This window comes from Balaenoptera ricei, chromosome 3, assembly GCF_028023285.1.
Source record: "Balaenoptera ricei isolate mBalRic1 chromosome 3, mBalRic1.hap2, whole genome shotgun sequence".
In the NCBI taxonomy this organism is placed as follows: Eukaryota; Metazoa; Chordata; class Mammalia; order Artiodactyla; family Balaenopteridae; genus Balaenoptera; species Balaenoptera ricei.
Window position 1 is genome coordinate 9,414,839 of NC_082641.1, and position 12,648 is coordinate 9,427,486.

The 12,648-nt window shown below is 39.1% G+C and overlaps 1 protein-coding gene across 4 annotated transcripts in view; it reads right to left on the reverse strand.

Moving 5' to 3' along the window:
• CTNND2 (catenin delta 2) overlaps positions 1–12,648 on the reverse strand; it is a 938,382-nt gene that overhangs the window by 461,734 nt on the left and 464,000 nt on the right. The window lies entirely within an intron of this gene.

Below are 12,648 nucleotides of genomic sequence, written 5' to 3' on the forward strand. Positions count from 1 at the left end.
CCTGCAACATGTGAGTGGTTAAACAAGCTGAAACATCCATACCAAGGAGACGTAAGTAGCGATAAAAAGGAACCAATTATGATATATGTAACAAGCAGCAATTGGAAAGATCTCATGGCCATTATGCTGAGGGAAGAAGATAAATAACGTTCTTGAAATCACAAAATTATAGAAGTGGAGAACAGATTAGTGGTCATCAGGGCTTCAGGAGGATGAGTGTGGGTGTGGCTATAACAGAGGTAGCAGGAGGGGGCCTTGTGATGGAAAAGTTCTGAATCTTCATTGTGGCAGTGGTTACAGGAGCTACTTAGGTAATAAACTTGCATAGAACTAAACACACATGCACAGATGAGTGCATGTAAAACTGGGGAAATCTGTGGATGGTGCCAATGTCAATTTCCTGGTCTTGATACTGTGCTACATATATAGTCATGCACAATGCTGCCATTGGCGGGAACTGGGAGAAGTTATAGTACACTTCTCTGTGGATTTTATTTTGCAACTTCCTATGAATCTAGGATCATTTCAAAATAAAAAGGTAAAAAACAATTCAGTGGGGTATGGTTTGGTGTCACTTTATTTCTTTGCCCTGAACTGATTTTTCTACATGCAATCAGTTAATTATTCTCATGTAATAATTAAATTAGGATTAAAAGAAGATGGAGAATCATGGAGTAAAGAGAAAGGAAAAAGAAAAAAACACACCAGTATCCACTTGTGATTATCCTTTTTGTTCTCTCGATCCTTAACAGGCAGAGCTCAAGTGGCCCTGCTGTCGGCTCATTTCTGCTTTGTTCTGTAATTGAAGGCATTATCCCTGGAGCATAATATACCAATCATACTGCCCACTGCCAATCAGATGCAAGGAATTGTGCTGCTTCTCAATGAAAACTTATCCATTATATCTCAGCTTCCTGCTCATCCCCACATTCACTTCTACCATTGTATGCTTTCGAGGAAAATTAAAAATGGCATTTTGGCTGACAGTACTAAAGCAAAGCATAGGTCTTAATGCGTTCTACGTGAGTCTAAGAGACCTTACACGATATAATTCACTGGCTCTCTGGGAAGCAAGTTCATTCAAGTTAGGCTCTCACCTGGCAGGTACGCACCTCTCCTCCCGCTAATTCATAGTGGGACTAGTAGTGCCAATCGACTTTCATGATCCCCTACCCTCATCCTGACTCCTCGAAACCGGTCTACGTGGCTACACCTGGCCGTTTCTTTCCATATTTATTGCACTGGAAAAAAATCATGCATTAAAAAAAATCACTTTCTTTCCAACATTTAACATCAGATATTTGAAACTGAAAAGCTAGATCAGCCTCCCCACCTTCTCTTATTTTGCCATCACATGGCAGCTGTATTTTTCCTCCTTTGAAGAAAGAATGAGGATTTGAATGTGAGGTGTCACTAAACAATTGTACTGCCTGTCAAATGTATAAAATTGTTTAAAAAGCAATGAATCGAAATATCTACTAATGCTCTCAAAATATTTAAAGCATTTCTTCCCCTAACTCATTTTTAAGATACTTAGCCTCTACTTATCCATTCTCCACTGTAAATGTCCCTGGAAACTCAAGTTTTGTTATCTCTCACCCAGAGGACAGGAGTAACTCTTCCCATGGACGATGGCATTCTCCTTGTCCAAACTTTGGTTTGGCTCTTCTGGACTCTCTTTTCAACTAGGCTCAATCTTGGGTTCTCATGTCTTTCTTCGCAAAGTCCATTTCTAGCAAGAATCCTGCTAAGTCAGGTCAACCAGAACCCCCCACTCTCGATATCTGATCACGCTTGACATCTGGTCAGGTTCCTCATCCTTCACCCTCCTCCCCCAGGTGATGAGGTCTGATCGCTGGCCTGCCTTCAGTAAGAATCCTGTTAGGTCTGTTCAGCCAGAATCTCTCCCTTCCTCCTGATATTTTCTGTTCGTGATTTTCCATCCACTGACTCCCACCCTGTTCCTTAGCAATAAATTGCCTTTTTTCCTTATGTTTGGCGTTGAGCCCAATCTCTCCCCACTACGACAAAACCCCACTGTTGTAGCCCCACTTGAATAAAGTCTGCCTTACTGTTCCTTAACAGGTGTCATCAAATAATTTTTTCTTTAAACTCATCACAATTTCCCCCTGCCAGAGAGGAACATGGACGAAGTCCCATGCCCTCTCTAACCTCAGTCTCCTCCCATGTACTGAGATAATGTTATCAGGGCCAGCTTCATGGGTCTGAGACCTGTGCAGTAATATAGGGCTCCATGCTCAGAGGACCCCAAGCTTGGTTTAACTCTCTACCGCTGCCATCTTGGAACTCCCAATAATCCTATCTTTGAACTTGTGTTTTGCAAGTGAAATCTAACAGGACAATGAAACACGCGCATGAGTAGACTCCTCTGCTCCCTGCTGCCTCATTCACACATAGCATTTGTAATATGTGAATACCGCAATCCAGCCCTACTGGGGCCATGACGTGTTGCGGGAGTTGAGTAAGACTCGGGGCGAGCACAGTGTAAGTGTGTTACATTTATGACGAGACAGCAAGAGGGCTAACAGCCCCCATGCTCCCTCTGAACCAGAACTGCCTTTGATTGAAGAAGGCAACGATGTTCCAAGAAGCATGAATGATCAAGGAACCTTATCACAGAGTAACCCTTTCTTACTCGTATTATTCACCTAGGTTAGCCAACTATTTATACTGAAAATGATGACCTAGGAGGAAAGGGAAGTTGTGTCAACCCACAGTTCTGTTTCCTTCCAGTCCTTTCTCAGTCTTCAGTAAGAGAACTTGGTAGAATACACTCATATTAAGAAGTGAAGCAAAACCAGCTGAGGTAGATTGGTGCAGTGTTTCTACTGTTTTGGTAAGAATGAAATACATATGCATGTATAGACTACAAAATATGAATTGTGTAATTTCTGTGATTCTGCATACAAGTTAAATGCTCTTGTATTTGTATTTAAATCTGACATTGCAAAATATACAGATAAACGGTAGATTGCATGTAAATAATTTGAAATTTTAATTTTTCTCTATTTAGAATGATGTTAAATAATAAATTAAAAAAAAAAATCAAGACAAGTCAAGAGAGAGACCATGGAAGAAAGAAAAAAGCTTGAGTATCTTTTTAATACTTTTAATGGCATTTCCCTTCCTGCTTTTTTTTTTTTTTTTTTTTTTAATATTTTGGCTGTGTTGGGTCTTCGTTGCTGCCCGCGGGCTTTCTCTAGTTGTGGCGAGCAGGGCCTACTCTTCGTTGTGGTGCGTGGGCTTATCATTGTGGTGGCTTCTCTTGTTGCAGGGCACAGGCTCTAGGAACACAGGCTTCAGTAGCTGTGGCTCGCGGGCTCAGTAGTTGTGGCTTGCAGGCTCTAGAGCGCAGGCTCAGTAGTTGTGACACACGGGCTTAGTTGCCCCATGGCATGTGGGATCTTCCCGGGCCAGGGCTTGAACCCGTATCTCCTGCATTGGCAGGTGGATTCTTAACCACTGCGCCACCAGGGAAGTCCACCCTTCCTGCTTTTTGAACAACAAGCTTGAAATGTTCATTTTGCACTGGGCGTTGCAGATTATATAGCCAGCTCTACACATGAGCTACCTCAGCTTGCTGCTGTGGGATGAAATGATAATGTATATGAAGGTCCCGGGCACAAACAGAACATCAACCAGTGCCTCCTAATTCTCCCCGATTCACTCCACCCAACTGCCTCTCTCCTGTTCTTCATGTCTGCAGTCTTTTCTTGCTCCAATCAATTACCCTCCATTTCACTGAAATCAACATCCTAAAGCAGAAGTCTGATCATGACAATCCCTAGTTCCAAAGCCTTCAGTGGTTTCCCATTGTCTGTGAGATCAAACCCAAGCAAACTCCTCTACAGAGCATGCTCCGTCTGCGAGGACCCTGTGCCCACCTTAAGAAGGCAGTCTCAGCCACCTGCCTTAGATGTCTAGGCTGATCAAGGCTCTGCATCCCTGGAGACCCCAGAGCAGCTTTATCACTTATCAAAACATGCTACGATGATTTGTTTTTAATATTTGTCTTTGCCAGATTGTCAGCTCCTTGAGGACAGAGACCAAGTAGCATTCACATCTCTGTACTTCAAAATAGGAAGTTCTGTGCCTGGTACTCAAAAAATTTGTTCACACATGGAAATGAGCACAGTCAGTAAAAGGCAGGACATTCACTTCGTATTCTAAGTGTATCCTTTATTTCCCTGAAGTTTGTCTTCCTTAGAACTGCACTGTGAAAAAAGGGAATGCTAACACTTTTATTATACTTCTGTCATAAAGCATCACTGGAATAAGCAAGTAATCTCCTGAGTGGATGTTTTGACTTGTACAACCTCACCTGGAATTAAAACATTCACTAATCGGCTGCTAGGCTATCAGTCGCCCCAAATATTAAATACTTCAAGAGTACATATTGGGCTTCCTTGGTGGCGCAGTGGTTAAGAATCCGCCTGCCAATGCAGGCGACACGGGTTTGAGCCCTGGTCCGGGAAGATCCCACATGCCGCGAAGCAACTAAGCCCGTGCGCCACAACTACTGAGCCTGCGCTCTAGAGCCCACGAGCCACAACTACTGAGCCCACGTGCCACAACTACTGAAGCCCGCGGGCCTAGAGCCTGTGCTACACAACAAGAGAAGCCACCGCAATGAGAAGCCCGTGCACTGCAACGGAGAGTCGCCCCCGCTCGCCGCAACTAGAGAAAGCCCGTGTTCAACGAAGACCCAACATAGCCAAAAATAAATAAATAAAATAAATAAATTTATATAAAAAAAAAAGAGTACATATTATCTAATGTTGCACCATGACAAATCCTTTTATAAAAACAACAAAACTTTTATTACATTTCTATATATCTAAATTTACATATAACTTTTTTTTTTTTTTTTTTCTAAAACTCAGTGTATATCTTGATTCAAGGGAAGGCCACAGTGGGCAAAATGTTTCCTCTGCGGGGTAGGGAGTGAGGGTGATGTCCACACACATAAGGAAAATCCGTCCTTTCCCAGAAGTACTACTTTTTTAAATGTCACTATGTAGTAATATCTCTCTTTTTTAATTGTTAAATTCTACTTATCCTACAGACTTGAACACACTAATTTTCCTCTCCCTAATTAAGCCCATTGTCTTATTTCATTCACTCAAGCTTCCTGTTAAATGAAACATTATTTTCACTTATAAATGTTCCACGATGTGTTCCTAGGGGTTGCTAATTGGGGACAATTATATGAAGATCAATCTGAAGTCATCAGTGGCCGCTGTCATTAGCATGCCCCTGTTCTGCTTCGGATGCCTCCATGTTGGTCGAAGGCAATAGGGCAAATCAGGACCCCAGAGGAAGCCTTGATAAAGCAGCTCAGGAAATTCGCAGGGAATGCGGGCATCCTTCATTTTTAATTTGTTGGTTTAATCTGGCTGGAGGGGAACTGACAAAATCTTCATCACCTAATGTGCTTAATGGTCTACATTGAATGAGTTGGTGGTATTGGTTTAGTTCCTACTGGACCCATTTCTAAGTCATACAAGCCCCGATAAATTACTCTAATGAGCTCTTCTCACAGAAAATGTACCATGGAAACTAGATCTTGGTATTCTGCATAGATTTTTTTAAAGCATCAAAAAAGTAAAATGAAAATGTCTTCAGTAAGCAGGTTATCACACCCCTCAAAGCACAGGTCAGTATCAACCTGGGAGAAAATGCTATCCCAACCAGAGGAGAGACTTTCTTCATTTTCTTTTCCTGTTCAGAATGAGATAACCAGGAGAACAAATGTAATTTTTGTTTTGTTTTATTTGTTATTGGTGGGGTTGAACTGCATTACTGATTACTTTAAAAAGTGACTTTTTAAAAATTAACATGAGTTATTTTTAAAAAATATATATGAGGGACTTCCCTGGTGGTCCAGTGGTTAAGACTTTGCCTTCCAATGCAGGGGGTGCAGGTTCAATCCCTGGTTGGGGAGCTAAGGTCCCACATACCTCAGGGCCACAAAACCAAAACATAAAGCAGAAGCAATATTGTAACAAATTCAATAAAGACTTTAAAAATGGTCCACATCAAAAAAAAAAAATCTTAAAAAAAAATATATATATATATATATGAAAAGGAGTAAAATGTTGGAATGGAACATAAACAGAATAAAATGATTCCTCCAGAATCAAGGAAGACATACTTCTCTTGCTTTATTGTATAAATGGTTAATAGTTTAAAGGGACTTCCCTGGTGGTCCAGTGGGTAAGACTCCACGCTCCCAGTGCAGGGGGCCTGGGTTCGATCCCTGGTCAGGGAACTAGATCCCGCAACTAAGAGTTCTCATGCCACAACTAAAGATCCCACATGCTGCAACTAAGACCTGGCACAGTCAAAATAAATAAATAAATAAAATAATAATAAAATAAAATTACTTCACTTAAAAAAAATAATAATACCTAGAGGTATTATGCTAAATGAAATAAGTCAGACAGAGAAGGACAAATACTGTATGATTTCACTTATAATTGGAATCTAAAAAACAAAACAAATGAACAAACATAACTAAACAGAAAACAGAGTCATAGGTACAGAGAACAAACAGGTAGCTGCCAGAGGTGGGGGGAGGAGAGAAATAGGTAAGGGAGATCAAGAGGTACAAACTTTCAGTTAAAAGACAAATGAGTCACACAGTGTGGGGAATATAATCAATAATTATGTAATATCTTTGTGCAGTGGCAGATAGTAAACTAGACTTATCGTGGTGATCATTTTGAAATGTACAGAAATATCAAATCACTATGTTGTGTACCAGGAATGAACATACTGCTCTAACTCAATTATACTTCAAAAACAAACAAGCGGACTCATGGAAAAAGAGATCGGATTTGTGGCTCTCACAAACAGGAGTGTGAGGAGGGGCGGTTGGACGAAGGTGGTCGAAAGGTACAAACCTCCAGTTATAAGATAATGAGTACTGGGGATGTAACATACAATATGATAAATATAATTAACACGGCCGTACGATATAGATGAAGTTGTCAAGAGAGGAAATCCTAAGAGTTCTCATCACAAGGAAAAAAAAATTTTTTTTCTCTATTTCTTTGATTTTGTATCTAGATGAGATGACAGATATTCATTAAATTTATTGTGGTCATCATTTCATGATGTATGTCAGTCAAATCATGATGCTGTACCCCTTAATCTTATACAGTGCTGTCAATTATATTTTAACAAACCTGGAAGAAAAATAAACAAATAATTATTAGGCAAGAATAATTTGAAATTTTTAAAAAGGAAGCTGAAAGTCAAAACAAAAATAAACATCATAATTCCTTTCTTTTGTCCTTTCTGACCCTCAAAATATAGGAAAATACCAAAAATTTCAATTCCCCCAAACTTAGAATTTTATATAATTAATGCACTATCCTAGAAAATGACTTGATTTTCCCCATGGTGACTAGACAAGCTAGACTCGGAGCGTCAATTTATTAAACTCATGAAAATAAGTGTTTCTTTATTTTCCCATCATCTACTTAGATTTCCTGTCCCCTTGCCATCGTCATATAATTGCACGTGTGTGTGCCCACACACGCACACACACCTTTCACACCACCGTTACCACCAAAAGCACCAAGCTTCTTTTGTCCTAATTTGGATGTTGGAACAGTATTTTGTGTCAGGGAGGTCAGGGAGTAGAAAACAGAAATGCCATTATCTAACCTTAGCATTAACATAAGGAAAATGTAAAGTTGGCACAAAATAAGCTAAGCATAGGGGTCATACTTTGTATCTCCCCTTTTTTATCCTTTCCAGAGATCCAGTAAAGAACTCTAGCCTGTTGTGCCATAAATGTGGGCTCTGTATTGCAACAGGGTTAAGCAGTTTAACATGTCCAGGTCCTTGAAAGGTATCATCACTGTTTGAAAAAAAAAAAAAAATTAGCATATACTACCTATTGAGAATTGGTCATTAGAAATACCTTTACGCAAAATAAAATAGCATTAGGTAGCTATTCTTTCCTGAGGTTATGTCATCTTTAGAGGATTTTTATGTAATTTCTTCATCTTTTTCCTGAGCCCTCTTTTGGTGGCAGGTGTTGCATTGCTGTCACACCCCAAGCCGGTGTTCTGCACATAGAGGTGAAAGGTGACAAAGAGCTCTTGCAGGGAATTCAGCTAAAACCACAAGTTCACAGGGACGTCAGAAAATCACCCGAGAGCTTTCAGACTAATACTCTACAGCTCCAGTGCAGCAGTGAATCCTGGTTAAACAAGTCTAGCCAGTTAAACTAGCTAGACACACTTATGTCAGGAAGATGAGTGATAAAGTTAGCTGCAAATTCTTGCCACTGCATCCACAGAGGAGTGATTTCACTCCCCTTCCCCTTGAACCTGGACTGCTCATGACTTGCTTAGACCACTGAAATGCAGCAGAGGTGATGCTTTGTAACCTCCTAACTTCTTAAGGCTGGGCCTTCAGAGATACACAGCTGTAGATCCCTTCATGACAGAACGTTCCTTTCGGAAGCCAGCCTCTATATTAGATGTTTGACTACTTGGTGACAACCATGCTGGGAGGAAGCGCAAGTTAAGACACATGGAGAGAGGGGGGCACGTGGAGGTCCTTCCTGGAGCTTCCTTTTGAGAGCCCAGACAGTAGAGTGGATGACCTCAGTTAACGCCACATGCAAGAGAACTACCCACAGGAACCCTGCCTGGATTCTTCACCCACAGGACCCTGAGCAAGTAAAACGGGGTTTGTTGTTAAAGCCACTAGGGTTTGGGTTAGTTTATCAAAGGTAACAGATAATCAAAACAACGTGCATAGCACAGAACACTCCTTGGCAGCCAACAGTAGTAAAGGAAACTGATCTAATGATTGACTTTTAAATTTACAAGGGATAACGTATTTCTGCATTTTTTTTTGTTTTTTTTTTTAATCAGTCATCAATTTTATACACATCACTGTATACATGTATACAGTGATGTGTATAAAATTGATGCATTTTGTTTTGAAGAGAAGAATACTTGCAGAAATACAGGGTCAAACATTTAACTATCTGCTTCATTGTATCCTGAGTAAATTAATCTTGTATTTTATTTAATTTTACATTGAATGAAAGTGAATACACACTAGATGGACTCCATACAATAAGCTTCTGGGGTTGAGATTCAAAAAAAAGTAAAACACTTAAAGCTTGTTACCTTGAGGGAAAATACAGTTTGAAATGGAAACAATGTATAAAATTATAAATTAATAGTGGGTAACATAGAAACTGTTAACTTAGCATACACCGGCATATAACCACATAAACTAGAAAAAAAAAAAAAAAGTGAAATTCACCAGGGAAGCTATCTGGGCAGAAATGTGGTTTGAACAGATCTTAAAAAAAAATGATAGGATAAAATTAGACAACAGAATGGAGGGGAACTCCAAGGGAGTACTGACGTGGCAGGTTTCTAATAGGAGCTACATATGAAAGAAAAATAAACATCAGTAACTTATTTAAGTCAGTCATTAAGTAAGTCATTTCTGGACAACATCCTAGCTCAGCTCTGCAGAATGTAATTCAGCCTGGGAAATATTTCTTCTAATGCTATTGTGGTGGTAAAAGGGAAGTATCAGGGGGGAGATTGGTCATTTCAACTGAACACTGATATTTGGGATCTATCAGAAGGAGAAAGAGTGTGAGAGAATAAGCCAAATAAAATGATAGGCAAAAAAAACCAAACCCCTCCCCCCCAAAAACAACCAACAAATGAACAAATAGAAAGACATACAAAGTAATGAGAAACTACTACACGGGCACCTTGCTTTGAAGAAATTACAATAATTCTCTGTTCATGCACATACGTTTTGCAACAGCAAATATTTTAATATCTTAGGTGTCTTGGAAAGAAGGGGGTTAAAATTAGTTATGTAATGAAATTTTATAGGGAAAATTGCTCTTAAAAAAAAAAAATGAAAATGTATGTGCATTTTCCCCTCATCAAGTTTTTCATAGTTTTAAGATTGCTGTACTAGCAGTAAATACCTATGTTAAAATTATCTGTAAGAAAATTTAGAAATACTCAATACCCTTGGTCACAAGTGAAGGGCAAATTAAAACCAAAATGAGATAGTGCTTCATACTCACTTGAATGGCTATTTCTAAAATACTGATACTACCAAAAGTTGGCAAGGCTGCGAAGAAACTGAAACATATATTTTTGTGGGACTGTAAAACTGCAATTACTGTGGGGAAAGGTCAGCCAGTTTCTTACAAAACTATACATACACCTACTCAATGATCCAGAGATTCCAAGCCTAGATATTTTCCCAAGAAAATCAAAACATATATATACAAAAAGACTTGTACGAGAATGTTCTTGGCAGCTTTCTTTATAATAGCCCCAAACTGGAAAGAGCCCAGATGCTCAACAATAGGAGAATGGATAAAAAAAAAATCTGTGGTCCATTCATACAATGGGATGCTGCTTAGTAATGGAAAAGAAAGAACTGTGGATACACACAATAGTAATGATGAATCCCAAAGTTTCATACCTAATAAAGGAAGATTCAGGCAAAATGACGCATACTCTTGGTTTCATTTAATATGGAACTCTTGAACAGGCAAAACTAACTGATGGCAGGAAAAAAAACAACAGAGTAACAACAAGGCTGCCTTTGAGATAGTAGGGTGGAGGTTTACAGATTTACTGGGAAGGGGCATGAATCAACTTCCTGGGGTGATGGGCAACGTCTATACCTTGACAGAGGTTTGGGTTACACATCTGTGTTATTTATTAAAACTTGATGAATGGTACACTTAAAATTTGTGCATTTCTTTGCATATAAATTATACTTCAAAGGAAAAAATAGGAACTGGAGATAAATATTAAACTCTAGTTATTGACGTGCGTGCTGAAGTATTTTGGAGGGGAAGTGTAGTTATGTCTGTGATTTTTTTGAAATGCATCAGGAGATAACATTTGTTTGTTATAACAAATAACATGAATAGAGAATGGATAGATGAATACATAAATAAATATGATAAATCAAATATGTCGAACTGTTAGTGGTCGGATATAGGTGGTAGGTTTATGGATGTTCACTGTAAAACAGATTCAACTTACCTGCATGTTTAATTTTTTTTCATAATTAAATGTTAGAAAATAATTGGGAAAAGAATGAATCCTATATTCCTGGCTCAAACATATTGTGTAGTATACATGAATGGAAAAAGCAAATTCCCCAAGTAAAGAGTGTATCTAATCTAATCTAACTGGATAACTGTATAGAAAATATAGCATGCACAAGTGTAACATACAATCACTGACAACATGCTTGAGATGGTTTTTCTCCAAGGCTAATGCAAATAAAATATTCTATTTTACTACAGAAATATCTGAGTTATTCAGGGCTATGAGAGGAATGTCTATTTTGGTTGATATTCTACTTAGGGGTCAGGGGCAGATGTTTCAGGCTCCGTGGGCCACAAAGTCTGCACCACGGTTACTGGACTCCAGTGTTGCATGCAGAAGCCGCCACAGACAACACCTAAACAAATGGGCTGAGTTCCCATAAACTATTTACAAAAACAGGCAACAGGCCATATTTGGGTCTCGGGCTGTAGTTTGCCAACTCCTGTTCTATTTGAAGAGTATTCATAATTGAATTATACTGCAACCCTGCATCACAGATATTGTAGAATTTATAATGTGAATATTGGTTTCAGAGAGTACATTCAACTAGTATGTCAACCTTACTTTTTTCAAGTCTTCTAATTCAAATAACCTTAGGGACATAGTTCTATTATCTGATGAGGTTTCTTTTTACAGGATATTTTTCTGGTTGGGTTTGCTTTGCGCCCCAGGTCTTGCTTTCAAATTCACTGGGTGTCAAATGTTCACATGTCCTGGCGCCTTGAGTGCTTGGGGTTTTTATTATTCGTGTATAATGATGAGGATAAAGTAATAGTACTGGATATAACTAGGAGGAGTGTTGAGAGAATCATGGTAGGAGAAAGAAGACCTGGCTGGATAGAATAAGGGCCTTCAAAGGACTTGTCCCTGCAGGGGAGAGTAGGTTCACTCCCTTTACTTAGCTCCTAGTCAGTGCTGCCAAGGTGGGAGAACCAACCTCTACCAAGACCTAGTTCCTGCCCTTCAGGAACTTATACTGTTAGTTAACTTCTGGGAATAGGACAACGGATAAGAGGTGAATGGAAGAAAAATTCATCCATTAAAAAGGTCTTCCTATAATTGCAGTCATCTGATCTGAGTTTTATACTTGGGGACAGAGGAAGCTCACCATCTCTGGAATTAATCAAGGAGAAGCAAATGATCCCCAGTCAGGCATGCATATTAGAACAATGCCTCAATTAGAAGGACTAAATCCAGAAGCGGACACATGGTCATAATTTACAAATCTAATTTGTTACTGGAAGAGAGAAAATATCCGATTAAACAGATTATACTTAGTAACAGGGCCTTGTTACTCGTTGTGCACAGTATTTGAAGATATTTTTACCTGTATCAACTTTTTTCTTTACCTAGAATTCAGCAGACTACAGTGATCAGTTCCTCTCCAAAGACGTTCATTAAATTTTCCTAAGGTTTGATTGATTTAAAAAAAAGAATGAAACATTTGTAAACCATCTGCCTCTTTATCTCAAATCAGGGGTTAAAGCAA